Consider the following 17,080-nt stretch of genomic DNA (forward strand, 5'->3'; position numbering starts at 1 on the left):
TCCTTCAACTTTCCCCACAGAAAGAAATCCAGGGATCCGGTGAATCTACGGGCCATGTTATGGTGCTTCGGCGACCAAACCACCTGTCACGAAATATGCTATTCAATACCGCTTCAACCGCACACGAGCTATGTGCCGGACATCCATCATGTTGGAAGTACATCACCATTCTGTCATGCAGTGAAACATCTTTTAGTAACATCGGTAGAACATTATGTAGGAAATCAGCATACATTGCACCATTTAGATTGCCATTGATAAAATGGGGGCCAATTATTTTTCCTCCCATAATGCTGCACCATACATTAACCCACCAAGGTCACTGATGTTCCACTTTTCGCAGCCATCGTGGATTTTCCAGTGCCCAATAGTGAATATTATGCCGGTTTACGTTACCACTGTTGGTGAATGATGCTTCATCGCTAAATAGAACACGCGCAAAAAATCTGTCATTGTCCCGTAATTTCTCTTTTGCCCAGTGGCAGAACTGTACATGACGTTCAAAGTCATCGCCATGCAATTCCTAGTGCATAAAAATATGGTATGGATTCAATTGATGTTGATGTAGCATTCTCAACGCCGACGTGTTTGAGATTCCTGATTCTCATGCAATTTGTCTGCTACTGATGTGCGTATTAGCCGTGACAGCAGCTAAAACACCTGCTTGGGCATCATCATTTGTTGCAGGTCGTGGTTGACGTTTCACATGTGGCTGAACACTTCCTGTTTCCTTGAATAATGTAACTATCCGGCGAACGGTCCGGACACTTAGATGATGTCATCTAGGATACCGAGCAGCATACATAGCACACGCCCGTTGGGCATTTTGATCACAATAGCCATACATCAACACGATATCAGCCTTTTCCGCAATTGGTAAACGGTCCATTTTAACAAGGGTAATGTATCATGAAGCAAACACCGTCCGCACTGGTGGAATGTTACGTGATACCACGTACTTATACGTTTGTGACTACTATTACAGCGCCATCTATCACAAAACGAAAAAAGTGGTCCAACTAAAACATTCATATATCTTTACATACTACATGAATATATAATAAAAATGGAGGTTCCTATTTTTAAAAAATGCAGTTGATATCCGTTTGACCTATGGCACCACCATCTAGCGGGCCAACGATAGCGTGATCTGGTTTCCCCCTTCAAGCTAGACGAGTTTCGTTCTTTGTAGTTTTTTCGTTTAATGCTTATTTCATGAGATATTTGGCCCGGTCACTATCAATGGACCACCCTGTGTGTGTGTGTGTGTGTGTGTGTGTGTGTGTGTGTGTGTGTTTTTTGTGCCATAGCACGTGGGGGTTTGAGCCAAACTGTTCAAACTTCAATGTGTAGTGTGCAGTACAGTCGTAAGAAGGTGCAAACCTATTGTATGTGAAGATTAGTGTTAGCAAGAACTTTCATCCATGAGCCAAAATAGTCTGGTAAATTATACAAATGTCTAATAAAGTACTCTTGTACTTTGTGTTTTGAATATCTTGGGATTTTCAGTTTCTTGCCTGATGCCTAATTGAAACCTATTGTGGTATTTTACATCAGAATATGAAATTCCATTCTGAGTACATCAGGAATGTTTGCTCTGTATGACAATTATTTTTACTTCTGGTTTTATAATTGCTACTCTTATTATAAACCACAAATACCATTGAGGAACACCACTAGATGTTTTTGGCATGTAAGATTCCCAAGGTTCCTGAAGAGACTCCTGGTAGATGTTCAGTTTTTAATTTCACGCAATAATTTTTACTGCACACCTCTGTAGAATAAACACTTTTTTGACCCTAGCTGCATTGCCCCAAAAGATTATCTTGAGGACAGATTAGTGCGAAAGTGTATTAACTATCATGTCTGCAGATCAACTCAATGAGTGAAATTTCTTGGTGCAGACCTAAACCTTTTGGTTAACTTATGTATGTGCTGGTGCCACTTTAGTTTATTATCCATCTGCTTGCCTGTGAATGGTACACGTGGAGATCTTCTGTTGTGTGTCCATTGATCAAACCGAGTGAGCTGGCACAGTGGTTAGCATACTGGACTTGCATGGGAGAGGATGACGCAGTTTAAATCCCTACCCAGCCATCCAGATTTAGAATGTACGTAATTTCCCAAAATTGCTCCAGGCAAATGCCAGGATGTTTTCTTTGAAAGGCTGGAGCTAATTTCCTTACTCATCCATCACAAATCCAAAGTTGTGTTCCATCTCTAATGATCTCGTTCTCTATGGGACGTTAAACCGTAATCTTCCTTCCTTTTCCATACATCTCTATTCGCGATACCATAACTCATTTTTAATTTTTTAATTTTTTATAATATCAGTTGTTTTCAGATTAATGCCTTTCCTATTACTCTCCTGGCCTTATGCAGTATGGTTGTTTTGGGCCTTTTATTAGTGTTCTTCTCACATCAGCATACATCACTGTTTTTGTAGAGTCCTCCAAAGTCTCTCATAAATTATTTATGTAGGCCAAGAACAGGAAAAGACCAAGTACCAAACCTTGTGGGACATTATATTTATTATTTCATCACTCCGAATTTGCTTTTATTCCTTTCGTATCTCTTGTTAATGTGATCCTGTGTTTCCCATAGTTAAGATATGACCCCATCCATTCACAGGGAATACCATTAATGCTATACCATTCACTTTCTACAGTAAAATTTAGCATGCTTCTATGTGTATGTGATGAACTACAATTTTTCGTGTCACATATTGCTTTTTTCTGGGAATGATTTTTAATGTGCAGAGTACTATATTACATTGCAATTCAAGTCCACATTCAACTGTTGTTCCACCTACAACTGCTTGTTAGTCAGTTCAAAGGATATACTAATGCTATGGCATAGAAAATCAGTACTGTTCGTTAGTCAGTTCAAAGGATATAGTTAGGCTATGGTATTGAATGCCAGTAGGACCATGGCTAGTAAATCACTATGGTTTTCAAACCAACTTTTGCGTTTATGTCAGCTCTATCTTTTTTAGGTAAAATTGTACAAGCGACACATTCAAAGTTCTTTGGAAGACCAGCGTACTACACTGCTGTTTATTAATGAAAGTGCTATTCTATGGCATACCAAACAAAATTTGTAATTACACTGAGAATTTCTTGCTAGGACAGACACAGAATGATATCTTAGATGAAGACTCATCAACAGAGGTAGAAATAACTTGAGGTGTGCTGTGGGAATAGAGTTGGAACCCACACTATTAATGTAGCACCTTAATAATGTGGCACTCAGCATCAGTAGAAGCTTCTTCCACTCCTCCCATAAACCTAGTGCATTCCAAAATAATAGTGGGTTTCAGGAACTGAACAGGCTCTTTCTTCCTGTAACCAGTGGTCAGTTGGGTCTGAGGACCAAAGATTGTACTCAGTATTATCACTAACCTCATGTCATGGAATGAAAGACGCATAAGTTTTGTCTCACTTTGATAGGCACATAACACACATTCAGCAAGCTTCATCTTCTTCAAATCACATGGAAAATCCTTCCTAGAAGGCATAACCATATGTGTTAAATGAAATTTCATTTTGCGCAATTCCCAAGCAAGTTGAGGGCTTGTCTAGAATCCATCAGTAAAGATGTGGTAACCTGAACCACCTGCACCACCTGCACAAACAGAGAAGGGAAGTCAACAAAAACAGCATCAACAGATATAATTGAGCACATTCTTAATTTACTTGACAGGCAAAAAAAGACTTGTGGGATTTTTATGGACCTATCTAAGGCATTTGATTGTGTGAACCACTCAAAATTAATGATGAAATTATATCAGTATGGAATTAGAGGAAAATGCTATGACATACTTAAATCATACATTACAAATAGGAAACAATGCACAGAAATCAGACATACTAGTGGGGGAAATATAACAAACTACATATCAGAATTACAAACAGTTAAACACGGTGTGCCGCAAGGATCTGTGCTTGGGCCAATACTATTTATACTCTACGTAAATGACTTCCCTAGCTATATAAATCAGAAACTTATAATGTATGCTGATGACACAACAATCATTTGCACAGCTGACACAAAGGAGGAGCTTGAGAAGGAAGCACTCCTGACTATTGAAAATGCAAATAAATATTTAACACAAAACAACCTGTTTATGAATCAGTCTAAAACAATGAATGTAGTATTTCAGACCAAGCATAGTGAAAATTATAATATAAATGTTAATATAAATGGAAAGACTATTAAAGAAGTAACCAGCACAAATTTTCTAGGAACTATAATAGACAAACATTTGGCATGGGGGGAGCACATAGATGCACTGTGTAAAAAGATAAACAAACAGATCTTCATCATGCATAAAACAGCTAAGACTGTGGATGATAAAGTCCTCAGATCAATGTATTATGGACTTGTCTTCCCACATTTGTCTTATTCAGTTCATATATGGGGAAATGCACAAGCTGGCTACCTAAAAAGAATATTCACAATTCAGAAAAGGTCAGTGAGATGCATTGCAAAAATACCACCAAGACAGACCTGTAGGCAAGCTTTTGTACACTATAATATTATGACAGTATATTCACTGTACATATACCAAAGCATAATGGTGGTAAGGTCAAGTGATAAACACCTCCTAAATAAAGATGTACAAAAACACGGTACAAGAGGAAATGAAAATTACTACATGATAAACAGAAATCTAAAACTGTCTGACTGCCCCAGAAGAAGCAGGCAAAAGGTTTTTTTAATAAAGTCCCCAAAATCATTAAAAAAGAAACAGATCTAAAATGTTTTAAAAATCATTTGAAACTATATCTCACAGAGAAATGTATATACAGTTTGAGTGAATACTAAGATGGTGTTTAGATATATCATTACTGAAATGTACCTGTAAAAATTATCATTTCTGTATGTTTTTTTGATTTGTGTGTACGTATAATGTGAAATATGTAAAACCTTTGTATGATTATGGACTATTTCTGTTTAATCATTTGTTTCATTTATATATATATTGAAATCAAATTTGATGTTAAAAGGCTATTGTATGACACACCCAATACTCTCAGCTGGATTTTCAGCTGGAGTCCATGGGCAAAGAATAAATAAATAAATAAATGCTGCACCAAATGAAAACTGGGTTGCAAAGTGTAAATCAGGATGAATTAGACTTTTTGTAGCTGTCTTACCATAATATGGATTATGGGAAAAAACATAAACATTTTCTGAATCAACAAACAAAAGTCTCATAAATCCCACTTCGTAGGCTCTTTGCAGCAATTGAATTGAATTCTGCCACAAGTGCCACAATGAGTGTTTCAAAACTGGTGTGACTTTTTGTACCTTTTCTTTAGCCTACATATTTGTAGCATTCAAAATTTCACTAATAAGATTGTCAGTGAAGAAGAGTTGGAAATTCAAGTTCAGATTTTGGTCAAACACCACAAGGAATGGTGAAACATTGTTGCATGACTGAAAAACCAGATGGAAAGCACAATAGTGGAAACATGTCAGACATCATCTGGCATTGGAGGTCTAAAGGTGATACTGAATGTATACAAAGGAGATCAGAATGAAGGAGCACAGCTCTGCGTGATGCATGGGAGAACATCACAGAAATGTTTCAAAACCTTATCTGGCAAACACTTGAAGATGAACGCCAAGCATCACTTGAAAGCCTACTTCCATAAATTCAAGAGACAGTGTTAAGTCAGGAATCTATGAAAGTCCACATCCTCTTATATTTTGTTCCCTAGGGTGATTAGGTTAATTACATCCTGCATGGTGACAGTCAAGTAGTAATTTTCTTCACAGTCTATGTGTGAATGGAATGGAAAGAATTCCTAGTTCGCATTACAATGGACACTGCAATTGGCAATTACAGTGCACTTCAGAGTGGTTTGCAGAGTTCATGTTTAAATGTGGAATATGTCAAGTGAGTAGTTTTTCTTGTTTAGTTGTACCAGAACTGCATTTGCAGTTACATATGTTGCTTTCTCTTTTGAGAATCTGTTATGGAATATCAGCTGTGCAGTTTTTGAAAGGTTACTACCAGTTAAGTGGTTCAGTATCCTGTTATAAGGTACCTTTTCAAAACAAAATTGAGAACAAGGAAAGGAGGGAAATATGTCTCCACTTGCTTATCTCTATATTTTTAAATAAGTGTTGCTACTATATGGTAATGCAGGACACTAACAAGTCAGCATAACAGTTTAGTTCTTTGAATTACCAACAGAACCATCAACAGTTAGTTTGGCAGAACTGTTATCTCCTGGTGGACTTTGCAGTACGTGTGCAAGTAAATGTAATGGATCTGCTTATCATGTTTTATTTTTTTTTTGTCCTCGGATTCAGCTTCTGTTAGCAAGAGTTCATTAACTCTGGTGTCCCATGATTTAAATTTAATGTGATGTGTCTCACTTCTAGTTTCAGCATGAAGCTTACAGTTAGTTCCATTTACTTTACTGAGTTTATTCATTTCACATTCATTAGTGCTCCAAATTGCCTTTTCTTTGTTTCTGGAGTCTTCAGTATGCTGACTAGCCAAAACATTCTAACCGCCTGCTTAATAGCATGTTGGTGCACCTTAGGAGCACAATACATCACTGTTTTTCCTGTTATGAATTTAAAATGTCATTGATAGTTTCAGAAAGGTATTTGGCACCAGTTGCCTATGCATAGATCATGCAATTCCTGTAAATTGTGTGCCAGTGGCTTGCAGACATGGATCTGGCACCCGATAAGCACTCCAGATGTGTTCAGTCGGATTCATATCAGGTGGATTTAGTGGACAAACCATCACTGGTAGTTCACTACCGTGCTTCTCAAACTACTGTAGTATGTTCTTGCCTTGTGACACACAGTTATCCTGCTGAAAGTTGCTGTCACCGCCAATAAAAAAGCATAAAAGGAGACAGTTAGTGTACCACACTGTTAACTTAATCCACAGCTGTCGTGCTGCCTTCAATTACTGCCACAGGTCCCATGAAAGCCCAAGTGAAAGTCCCCCCATAGTTTAACACTGTCCACCCACAGATCCGCACTCATAGCACTGTGCATGTTTTGAACAACTGTTCATTTGGATGACAGTGCATGTGGATGTGCTTGTCAACCTCCTGTAACAAGAAACATGATTCATCCAACCAGACGTAGCAAGAAATGTGATTCGTCTGACAAAACAACACGTTTCCACCAACCCACAGTCCAGTCTACATGATCCTGTGCTCGCTGCTGTCATAATTGATAATGTCATTTGATCACTGTGGGAACACATAGGATTCACCTGCTGTGCAATCCTGTGTTCAACAGTGTCCATCGACCAGTGTCCTCTGCAACACCTGTGATGCATCAGCATTGTACTCTGTCATAAGACCTGCCTCCTTTTTCACCATCCTTCAATCACTCTCCATAGATATAGATAGAACAGTACACACAATCAGCCAACCAGCTTTGCCATTTCCGAACTGCTCATTTCCAAGTGCCAACCTGTAACAATCTGCCCTTTGTCAAAAGTCTCTTATGTCAGTGTATTTCCCTGTATGTGGCCCTTACTGTCACTAGAACAATTCCCTATTTGTCCCTGTTCTGGTTATATGTGTTTCTTACTGCACCATGTGCTCACAGTACCATCTGGTGGAATTCAGTTTTGTGATGAGCAGTAGTTATAACGTTTTGGCTCATCAGTGTATTTTTAGAATCGTGTAGTTTTTGGTTTCTTGATGACATGTAAAAAAATTTTTCAGTACTTCTAATTGTGCATATTTAAGTTTTGATAGAGTTTGTCCCCTGCTTTAAATAAAGCTCTCTCTTTGTGACACAGGATGCTTTAGCCCAGATCTTAACCACTCTATCTCACAACTTCCATTGTAATAGCCCTTGATGCATTCTAAAGGCCATTTGAATTAGTACTCTAAAATTTTTTTATGGAAGAATTAAATTTCTCATTTGATGTGCAGCCCTCTCTATCTATGCCCCAGGTCTCCCACACACCAACAATGGCTCCAAGGCTCTCACCTTCCAGGCCCAAAATGGCACTAGTACTCCCCAGATGTTCATTCTGTTATGGCTGAGAGTAAAACGAGTAAAAGCAAATAACATAGTTTGAGAATTTCGTTATTTAATATTACAGGGTGGCAGAAAAAGTTCAAGTAAAGAGGCCAAAGAGATCTGTTAAAGCATCAGCAATATCTAATAGCCTTCATTAAACAAATAAAATTGTGAAATGATTGAAAATTCAGACAAGATTACAAATTCGAAATTTCTATAATGTGATATAGTTTAGGTTACTATTAAACAAATACAGGAGACATTACGTGGCAGATAGACACAATGAAAGATGATTGTTAGTCTTTATATATTATGAGCTGCTGGTAAAAGTGCTTCTTCAGATGTCAGAGCCAGACACCAGGAGACAACAATGGCCAAGTGTGTGTGAGTTGTACATTTATGAATGTGTCTTTTTACATCTGATGTAGCACTTCTCAGATAGCTTATAATCTCTATAAGTCTTCTTTCACTGTGACTGCAGTGTAACACCTCATCTATATTGTGAGTAGCAATCTATCATACTTCATATTGTTACAACAATCACTAGGCTGCAGTTGAAAGGCTACATATTTGCACTATCTCACATGACATTCTGAAAACCCTTTTACTTTTGTTTGTGTCTGCCACTCACACATTATGAGCTCTGAAAGTAAATAGTGGCCAGCAGCTCTTTCTCTTAATATATTAATCATCACATAGGCTCAGTCATAGCTAGGGTGGATGGCAAACTTAAGCTCATTGGCAGGCTACTGGGAAAGTGAAGGAGACTGCTTTCAAATCACTTGTGCTTCTCATCTTAGAATGTTGCTCGTGTTTGGGAGCTAGGGTCTATACCTATACCAAATAGGATTAACAGCAGGATTTAGGGAGAGGGGGGGGGATAATGGATGTATACAAAAGAAGGTGTCACATATGCTCACAAGTTCCGTTTGACTAGCAGGAGAGTGACATGGAAATGTTATCCTATGGAAGCCACCTTACAGAATTCCAAGAAATAGTATTAAGCGAAGAATCTACAGATATTCTTCAGCTTCCTATGTATTGCCAGATATTTATGACCTCAGCTGTTTTGTGCTCTAAAGCAACAACAACTGATGTATCACTTGTGTAAAGATCATGAATACTAGATTAGGGTGATTATATCATGCACAGAGGTATTTAAGCTGTTATTTTTCTTGCACTTCATACACAATTGCAATGGGAAGAAACCTTTACATCATGTGTTACCGTCCGAAGTACCCTCTGTCATGCACCTCACAGTGGTTTGCGGAGTATTTATGTAGATGTAGAAATAAAACCCGCTTAATTTGCTCACAGAAGTAAAAATAGGGCATGTGATGGGAAATGCATCACAACAAATATTATTTAGTGATAGAAATAGTTGGATAGTAGTAAGTGGACCTAGTTTTTATCAAAGTGAAATAGTTTATGTAAAATAATATCTGTGGTGTCACCGCCAGACACCACACTTGCTAGGTGGTAGCTTTAAATCGGCCGCGGTCCATTAGTACATGTCGGACCCGTGTGTCACCACTGTCAGTGATAGCAGACCGAGCGCCACCACACGGCAGGTCTCGAGAGACTTACTAGCACTCGCCCAGTTGTACGGACGACTTAGCTAGCGATGCAACACTGACGAAGCCTCGCTTATTTGCAGAGAAGATAGTTAGAATAGCCTTCAGCTAAGTCAATGGCTACGACCTAGCAAGGCTCCATTAACGGTTATATTCTTTATAAGTACCGTCAAGAACGATGTATACAAATGATGGATTAAAGTTAAGTATTCCAGCAGCTACGTACTTTTCTTTATAGCATTCATTCCGTATCCTGTTTCAGACCTCACGCCAGCCTGCGTGAGTTTAAGCGCGTGCCTTTCGGTTACCCGTCACTGTGGATTGGCTGTCTTGCCAGTCCACAACAATATCTACAACAGTCACATACTTCTGTCTAAATGAAAACCATGCAGTTAAATGTTAATTTATTACTGTCTGAGAAATAAGGATAAGGATAACAATATCCAAGTAAAGTTGTAATATTTTTACCTGGATTATATTTACAATATGGATCTGCTCATATTGACATGACAGTTCGAAGGTACGTATGTACAAAGTCCCAAATGTGAAAGAATCTGTTCCTCTTCCCAACAGATAAAACTTTTTTAGAAAAATAATGCATACTCTCATAAGAATCTAAGTGGTGTATCTAACAAAATGATTGCATTACTTTCCACTTATTAATGAAACCACTGATGGTTATTGTGGCAGAAGGAATATTTTCAAAATGTGCAATGAAAATTGAGGTTATGCTAAAAGAGATATTAGGAATTAACTAAATATTAGTTTTATGTACTACAAAATTTTACAGTGAGTAACAGCATTCTATATGGAGAAAAACCTGATGTCTAGAAAGAGCAGCTTTTGCTAAACATGGTAATAACACAGATCACACTAGAAATGTAATAGCACTCTTAATCTTTTTCACAGCAGAGGCACCAAAAAATAATGGAAAGTTTTTGATTTATTTCATGATCTTTCTGATTCACTGGTTTGTATGTGTCATAGAAGACTATTACAAGATGTTTTATGATAAAACAGCTAATGTTTTCAAATCATTTTTGGAAAACAAGACAATGTGAAATATGTAATAGATAATGCAGACACGAAAACCTACATTTATTGAGTGGTAAAGGACAGTGTATCTCAAGAATTGTTTACTTTTAGATGTAACTGATCTGCCTCACTAATTTGTAAGACTGCAATCATAAAAATTATGAGACGGAATTGCTCTTCAGTTCTTACCACAAGAAAGTGAATGAAATATTTAGCATTACTGATAGACATGTACAAAACTCAATGTACTATCCACTGTTTGTACTATTAAATATTTCACCTCCCAAAGGTAAGAACTGTCTCATAATTTCAGATGTTTCTGAGTGAATTTCCTGTATGATACTAGTTTGTAACCATCATTGATGTTAATATATCTCTAAGTTAGGTGCTGTTTAGTAGAATATTTGGAAGAAAAAGTTCCTTTGAATATAAATGTCTGTCTGTCTCTCTCTCTCTCTCTCTCTCTCTCTCTCTCTCTCTCTCTCTCTCTCTCTGTGTGTGTGTGTGTGTGTGTGTGTGTGTGTGTGTAAAACGTACATGTCACACTTATCACCATTATACATGCCAATTCCTGAACAAAAATAAGTTGATAGTGACAAATTCCAGGGCATTGTTAATATTTAACTGATTTTGTTTAACTAAATGCACCAGAGAAAAATGAGGAACAGAAATGGTAAACAGAAGATTTCCATAAGTCACTGATACTGGAGAATAAGAGGCATATAATGCATGGACTACAAATGTGTAGGTACTTAACATGAAAACACTGAGCCCATAACAATTGCATTTGATTTGCTTAAAGGATGGTTTGTTGTTTCTAACATCGTTCTGGGTTAGTAGACATTTGGGACAATGTCAGTGAGCACAGTTTTTGTAGTCAACTGAGTTTCATTAATGTCACACTGTGAACCCGTTTTAGAATGGATGACCCTTCCAAAAAATTCCCCAAAACCTTATAGACGAGCTGCTGTGTTTCATTGTTGGTGCTAGTGGTCCAAGGAAGATGTATATACCATCATCCTGACTTCAGATGGCAGTTTGATACAGGTTCACCACTGAACTATCTCATAATATGAGGGTAAGTCAATAAGTATCTGCACAACATTTTTCTGATTTATTACAAAAACTATACAGAATTTAAAACAACATAATTTTTCAACACAGTTACTCTGTTTTCTGTGTACTTGCTCTTCAGTTGTACAAGCTTTCCAATGCCAATAAATAGGAGAGTATCCTGACTGAGCAGTGATCCAGATAAACTGCTTCCTTTACCTCTTTATTGTAGATGAATCACTGGCCTCTTAAACAATTTTTAAGTAGACCAAAGAAATGGAAATCCAATGAAGCAAGGCAAAGACTGTTTGCAGGATGCTCCAAATGCATATTCTGAAAAAAAAAATTGAATGGTTTGGGTTGTGATATGTGGATGTAGGCATTTGGTTTGAATTGCAGGCTTCAACTTGTTGCAAAGCATATCACTGTAATGTTGACTGTTTGCTGTCGACCCCTTTTCCAAGTAAAGTTCCAGAATTAACTCTATACAACCAAACTGAGCATCCCTTTTCCTACAGAGGGATTTCTTTTTGCTTGGGGACTCATAAAGTTTTCTTTTTATGCTCTGGTAGACTCTCTGGTTGAAAGTTGTGAACTCATGTTCATCACCAATGATAATTTATTTCAAAAACATTTCACCTTCATTAGAGTGATGCTCCAGTGTCTCCTGATAGATGGAAGGAAGATTAGGGTTTAATGTCCCATCAGCATCAAGTCATTAGAGATGGAGCACAAGCTCAGAATGTTTCAAGGATGGGAAAGAAAATCGACTATGCCCTTTCTGAGAAACCATTGCAGCAATTGGTTAGGGCAATTTAGGGAAATAATGGAAAACCTAAATCTGGATGGCTGGATGTGGATTTGAACCTTCACGCTACTGAAGATTCCTGTTATGGTTGACATCATATGTAGAACCATGACTTTTGTTTTTGGTTTGCCCCTTCATATGTCTTTATTCATTGATTATTCAAAATAAGACCATGGACTTGCTCAACATTGGTACCAGTTGTAGATATGATTAGATGTTCTCCTCTTTCCTCATCCTTCACACTTGTTTGGCTTGTTTAAATTGTTTGATACTCTAATAAACACTTTCCCATAGTAAAACATTGCCCCTCTATTATGTTGTAAGTTTTCTGTGTATTTCACCCCTTTTTGCCTTCAGATAACAAAAACAGATTACAGAATGATTTCCTTCATTGATGCAAAAGAAGAACGCCGCAACCATATTTACTTCACACGAGCTCGCATTGAATGGGTGTGACAATGCTGAAACCTGTGACAAGTAAAGAGAGCAGAGCTCTGTAGTGGCTAGTGCTGTAATAAACCACACTTATCAACTAAAGACTTTACATCGAACCTGTTTTTCCAGTGTAAAAGATGTTGCCTGTCAACCTTTCTCTCACACTTCATCTCCACATAGCCCCCCCCCCCCCTTTCAGATGAAGAAAAATTTAAAACTGGAGTGCAGAATGATACTAAGTAGTGTTAAATGATGATAGCAGGTCCTTTCTTGGCATCACTGATGATCATTTACTAGTGTGGATTTGACCAGGAGAGAGGCCACTGCCAGAGTGTATAAGGCAGCAACACACGATCAACTCCAGGCCTCTTCATGTGAAGGTCATAGCTTGTTGTTTGTAACCAGGTGACACTGATGTTTTTTCTTTTAGGTATAAGAGGATAATCCGTTCAGAATTTGATCCAGCTTATTCTGTTGCTGTTCCTACACTTTCAGGGAAAGGTGCATTTTCAGCAGGACCATGGCTCTCCACACATTTCTCCAGTTAGCCTCATCCTCTGCATCAGCTGTTATGCAAAAACGTCCCTTTCTGTTGGTCCGACGAGTGTGAGCAGGCTTTTGTCCACCTGAAGGCTCATTTGCAGTCGGCGCCTTGTCTTGCCACATTCCGTCTGGGTCAGCACTTGGTTCTGGCGACTGACGCGTCACAGTATGGCCTAGGGGCTGTTCTTGCCCATCGGTATGAGGATGGGTCGGAATGACCCATCGCCTATGCTTCCAAGACCCTCAACAATGCGCAATGGCGTTACTCTCAATTCGAAAAGGAGGCTCTCGCTATCATTTATGCTCTAAAAAAGTTCAGCATTTTTTTGTATGGTTCTAAGTTTCACTTCCTCACCGACCACAAGCCGCCGGTCTCTCTGTTCAGCCAATTGGCGTCGCTTCCGGATAAGGCAGCTCACCGCCTGCAACGTTGGGCCTTATACTTGTTTCGTTTTCACTATGAGATTCACTATCGACCCACGGCCCAGCACGCCAACGCTGACGCATTGTCGCGATTGCCAATGGGCCCCGACCCGGTTTTCGATCGTGATGAACTACTCTGTTTCCACATTGATGAGGAAGAACGTCATGCGGTCGACGGTTTTCCACTTACAGGTTCGCAGGTGGCGTCGGCTACTGTGCAGGACCCGGTCCTGCGTCAGGTGATCAGTTTTGTTCAACGGTGTTGGCCGGACAGGACCAAGGGCTGGGCATCGGATCCCCTTCACAACTGCCATGCCTTGCGCCTTCGTCTGTCTGTTCGTGATGGTGTTGTTCTTCTGGCCAAGGATGGCGCATCTCCACGGGTCGTGGTGCCAGCCTCTCTTTGCAAAGATGTTCTCAAACTCTTGCATGAAGGTCATTGGGGTATTTCTCGGACTAAGTCCCTGGCCCGCAGGCACGTTTATTGGCCCGGTATTGATTCCGACATTGCCCACATAGTTGCTACGTGTGGTCAGTGTGCTCAACAACTGGCTGGACCTTGTACAATGCCCTCTCCGTGGCCTGATCCGGCGCAGCCATGGGAATGGGTGCACGCTGACTTTGCCGGCCCCTTCCTCAGTACTTATTGGCTACTGTTGATTGACGCCTTCTCAAAGTTTCCATTTGTTGTTCGATGTCCGTCGCCCACCACTGTGGCGACGACGTTGGCTTTGTCCAAAATCTTTGCGCTAGAAGGTCTTCCATCCACGATCGTCATGGACAATGGTCCTCAGTTCTCTTCGCAGGCCTTCCATGATTTTTGTACTGGACAAGGGATTCATCATGTTACAGCACCGCCCTTCCATCCGCAATGAAATGGGGAGGTCGAGCGCCTTGTCCGCACTTTCAAAAGCCAGATGAAAAAATTCCTTAGTGATTTTTCCACAGATGACGCTCTGCTGCAATTTCTGAGTTCTTATCGCTTCACGCCTCTGGGTGATCGCAGCCCTGCTGAACTCTTGCATGGCTGCCAACCGCGCACTCTACTGCACCTGCTTCACCCTGTCAGGCCATGGTGTGGGAAAATACTCGGTGGGCACCGATGTGTGGGCACGAGGGTATGGATCTCGCCCTAAGTGGATTCCGGGGGTGGTCAAGGCTCGTCGCGGCCACCGGCTTGGTGAAATACGTACGGACGACGGCATGGTTATTCGCCATTACGACCAGATGCGCCCACGGGTGGTGGCCACGCCGGTGCCACCGCCCCTTCCTTCGCCTCCACCAGCCCGGGAAGCCAGTCCTGTCGCTGCTGCCGATCTACCGTACATGTTGATGCAGCCGACGTCGCTACCGCTTCCGAGTACACCGGAACTGGCCCCAGTCACGACGCCGCCTTCTCCGGGACCCATCTTGCTGGAGCACACCCCCAGATCCACGACACCTATGGATGCTGCTCCGGAGTTTTCACCCATCATCTCATCCAGGAGGCACGTTGCACGCACGAGCTTCCGTCCTGGACATTTTCGACCATACTCTCGTGTCTCTCCGCGGGATCCTCTCGGGGCCTCACAAGAGGCCATGGATGTCTCTGCACTCCATGTCTCCAAGGAAGTGAGGGTTTTTTTTTTTTTTTCAAGGGGGAAAAGTGTTGTGACAGTGCCATGACATTTAACAGTGCCACCACGACAGTATGCGCAAACGGCGATAGAGGCGCTCCGCAGCTCGGCTGAGCGCAGGAGCGCCACCTAGCTACGAACGGCATCGGCCGCGTGTCACGGCACGGCAGTCAAATAAGAGATACTGAGTTGTTATCATGTAACGAGCCATGGTTTCTAAGTGAGTGTGTTTGAATATCCAAGCAATTATTGGTGATTAAAGGTTATAACAGTTTGTAGTCTGCAAAGTGCCCAGAAATAGTTTTTCAAGTTGTTCAAGATGGCGACCAGTGTAAAAGTATGTCGTGTATCTCGTCAAAAAAGCGCCAATTTTTCTGCTAAAAAGGAAGTGTGTGTACAATATAAACGTGAAACACCGAAACTAAATGACCATGTTTCTAAATTACAACTCATGATCAGTGAACTGAAAGTGAATGTTAGTAAACTTACATTAGAAAACGTGAGCTGGTGTTGAAGCAGGAAACGACGAAAGAGAGCTAGACTTATTCGGATAAGTTGCCAAAAGATACGTGGATAAACAGTTCACAGAGTGACAGAAACCAAAAAAAGTGTGAAAGCAGTGTAAATTTAGTGCACAACAGCGGCTGTGGTGTGTTATCTACGATAACTTATGAAAACTCCAAAAGTAAACAAAGTGCTCTTGCATCGTCAAGAAGTAGTGTGTTTAGTAACTCCTGTAAAATAAATAACGACAGCTACAAGAAAGTTTTAAGTACTGGAAAGGTTCAGATACAAGACACAAGATTTTTATTTATATCTGATAGTCATGGATAGCACTGAGCTAGATTATTAAATCTGACACTTCCACCAAGATATTTTGAGACGTCCTTTGTCAACCCCGCACCAAGATATTTTGCGATGTCCGTTGTCAAACCAAACGCAAAATTGCAATATTTATGTTGTTAATAACATTGAAAAAAAGGTAAAGGACTTCAGTAAATTTGACTGTGTTATTGTTCTGGCTGGAACAAATGATGTAGAATCAGATATCAAGGATTACCAACGCACTGTAAACATGTTACTCAAAAAAACTACGAACACTAAAGTGATTCTGTGTACCGTACCCTACAGATTTGACAGGGAGGACTGGAACGACAAAATATACAAAATTAACACGTTATTGATGGAATATGTTGCCCAGTACAGCCAGGCTAAGGTATTGGATGTTAATCTGTTTTTAAGGAGGACTGATTATACGAAGCATGGGCTACATTTGGTGCCGAAAGGGAAACAAAACTGTGCAGGAACCTTCATTATTCAGCCATGATTCAGATCAACACACCGTCACTGATCCCTGTTAACTGCTTGCAACAGGCAGATCAGTCACTCACCGAAACTGTATGCTTACAATATGGGAAAATAACAGAAGACAAAACCAAAAAATTAACAGTAAATAAGCATACTTGGGACGAACAAGTGACAAGGAAGCGACACAGAAGACAATATCACCACAGTGTACGAAAATAACAGAAGAAGAAACCAAAAAGTTAACAGTAAATATGCCTTCAGTGAAACGA

General features: G+C 40.0%; 1 protein-coding gene across 1 annotated transcript in view; it reads left to right on the top strand.

The window, feature by feature from the left end:
- LOC126473426 (retinol dehydrogenase 14-like) overlaps nucleotides 1–17,080 on the top strand; it is a 55,454-nt gene that overhangs the window by 13,756 nt on the left and 24,618 nt on the right. The gene's annotated exons all lie outside the window — the stretch shown is intronic.

Source organism: Schistocerca serialis, chromosome 4 (assembly GCF_023864345.2).
Source record: "Schistocerca serialis cubense isolate TAMUIC-IGC-003099 chromosome 4, iqSchSeri2.2, whole genome shotgun sequence".
Classification (NCBI taxonomy): Eukaryota; Metazoa; Arthropoda; class Insecta; order Orthoptera; family Acrididae; genus Schistocerca; species Schistocerca serialis.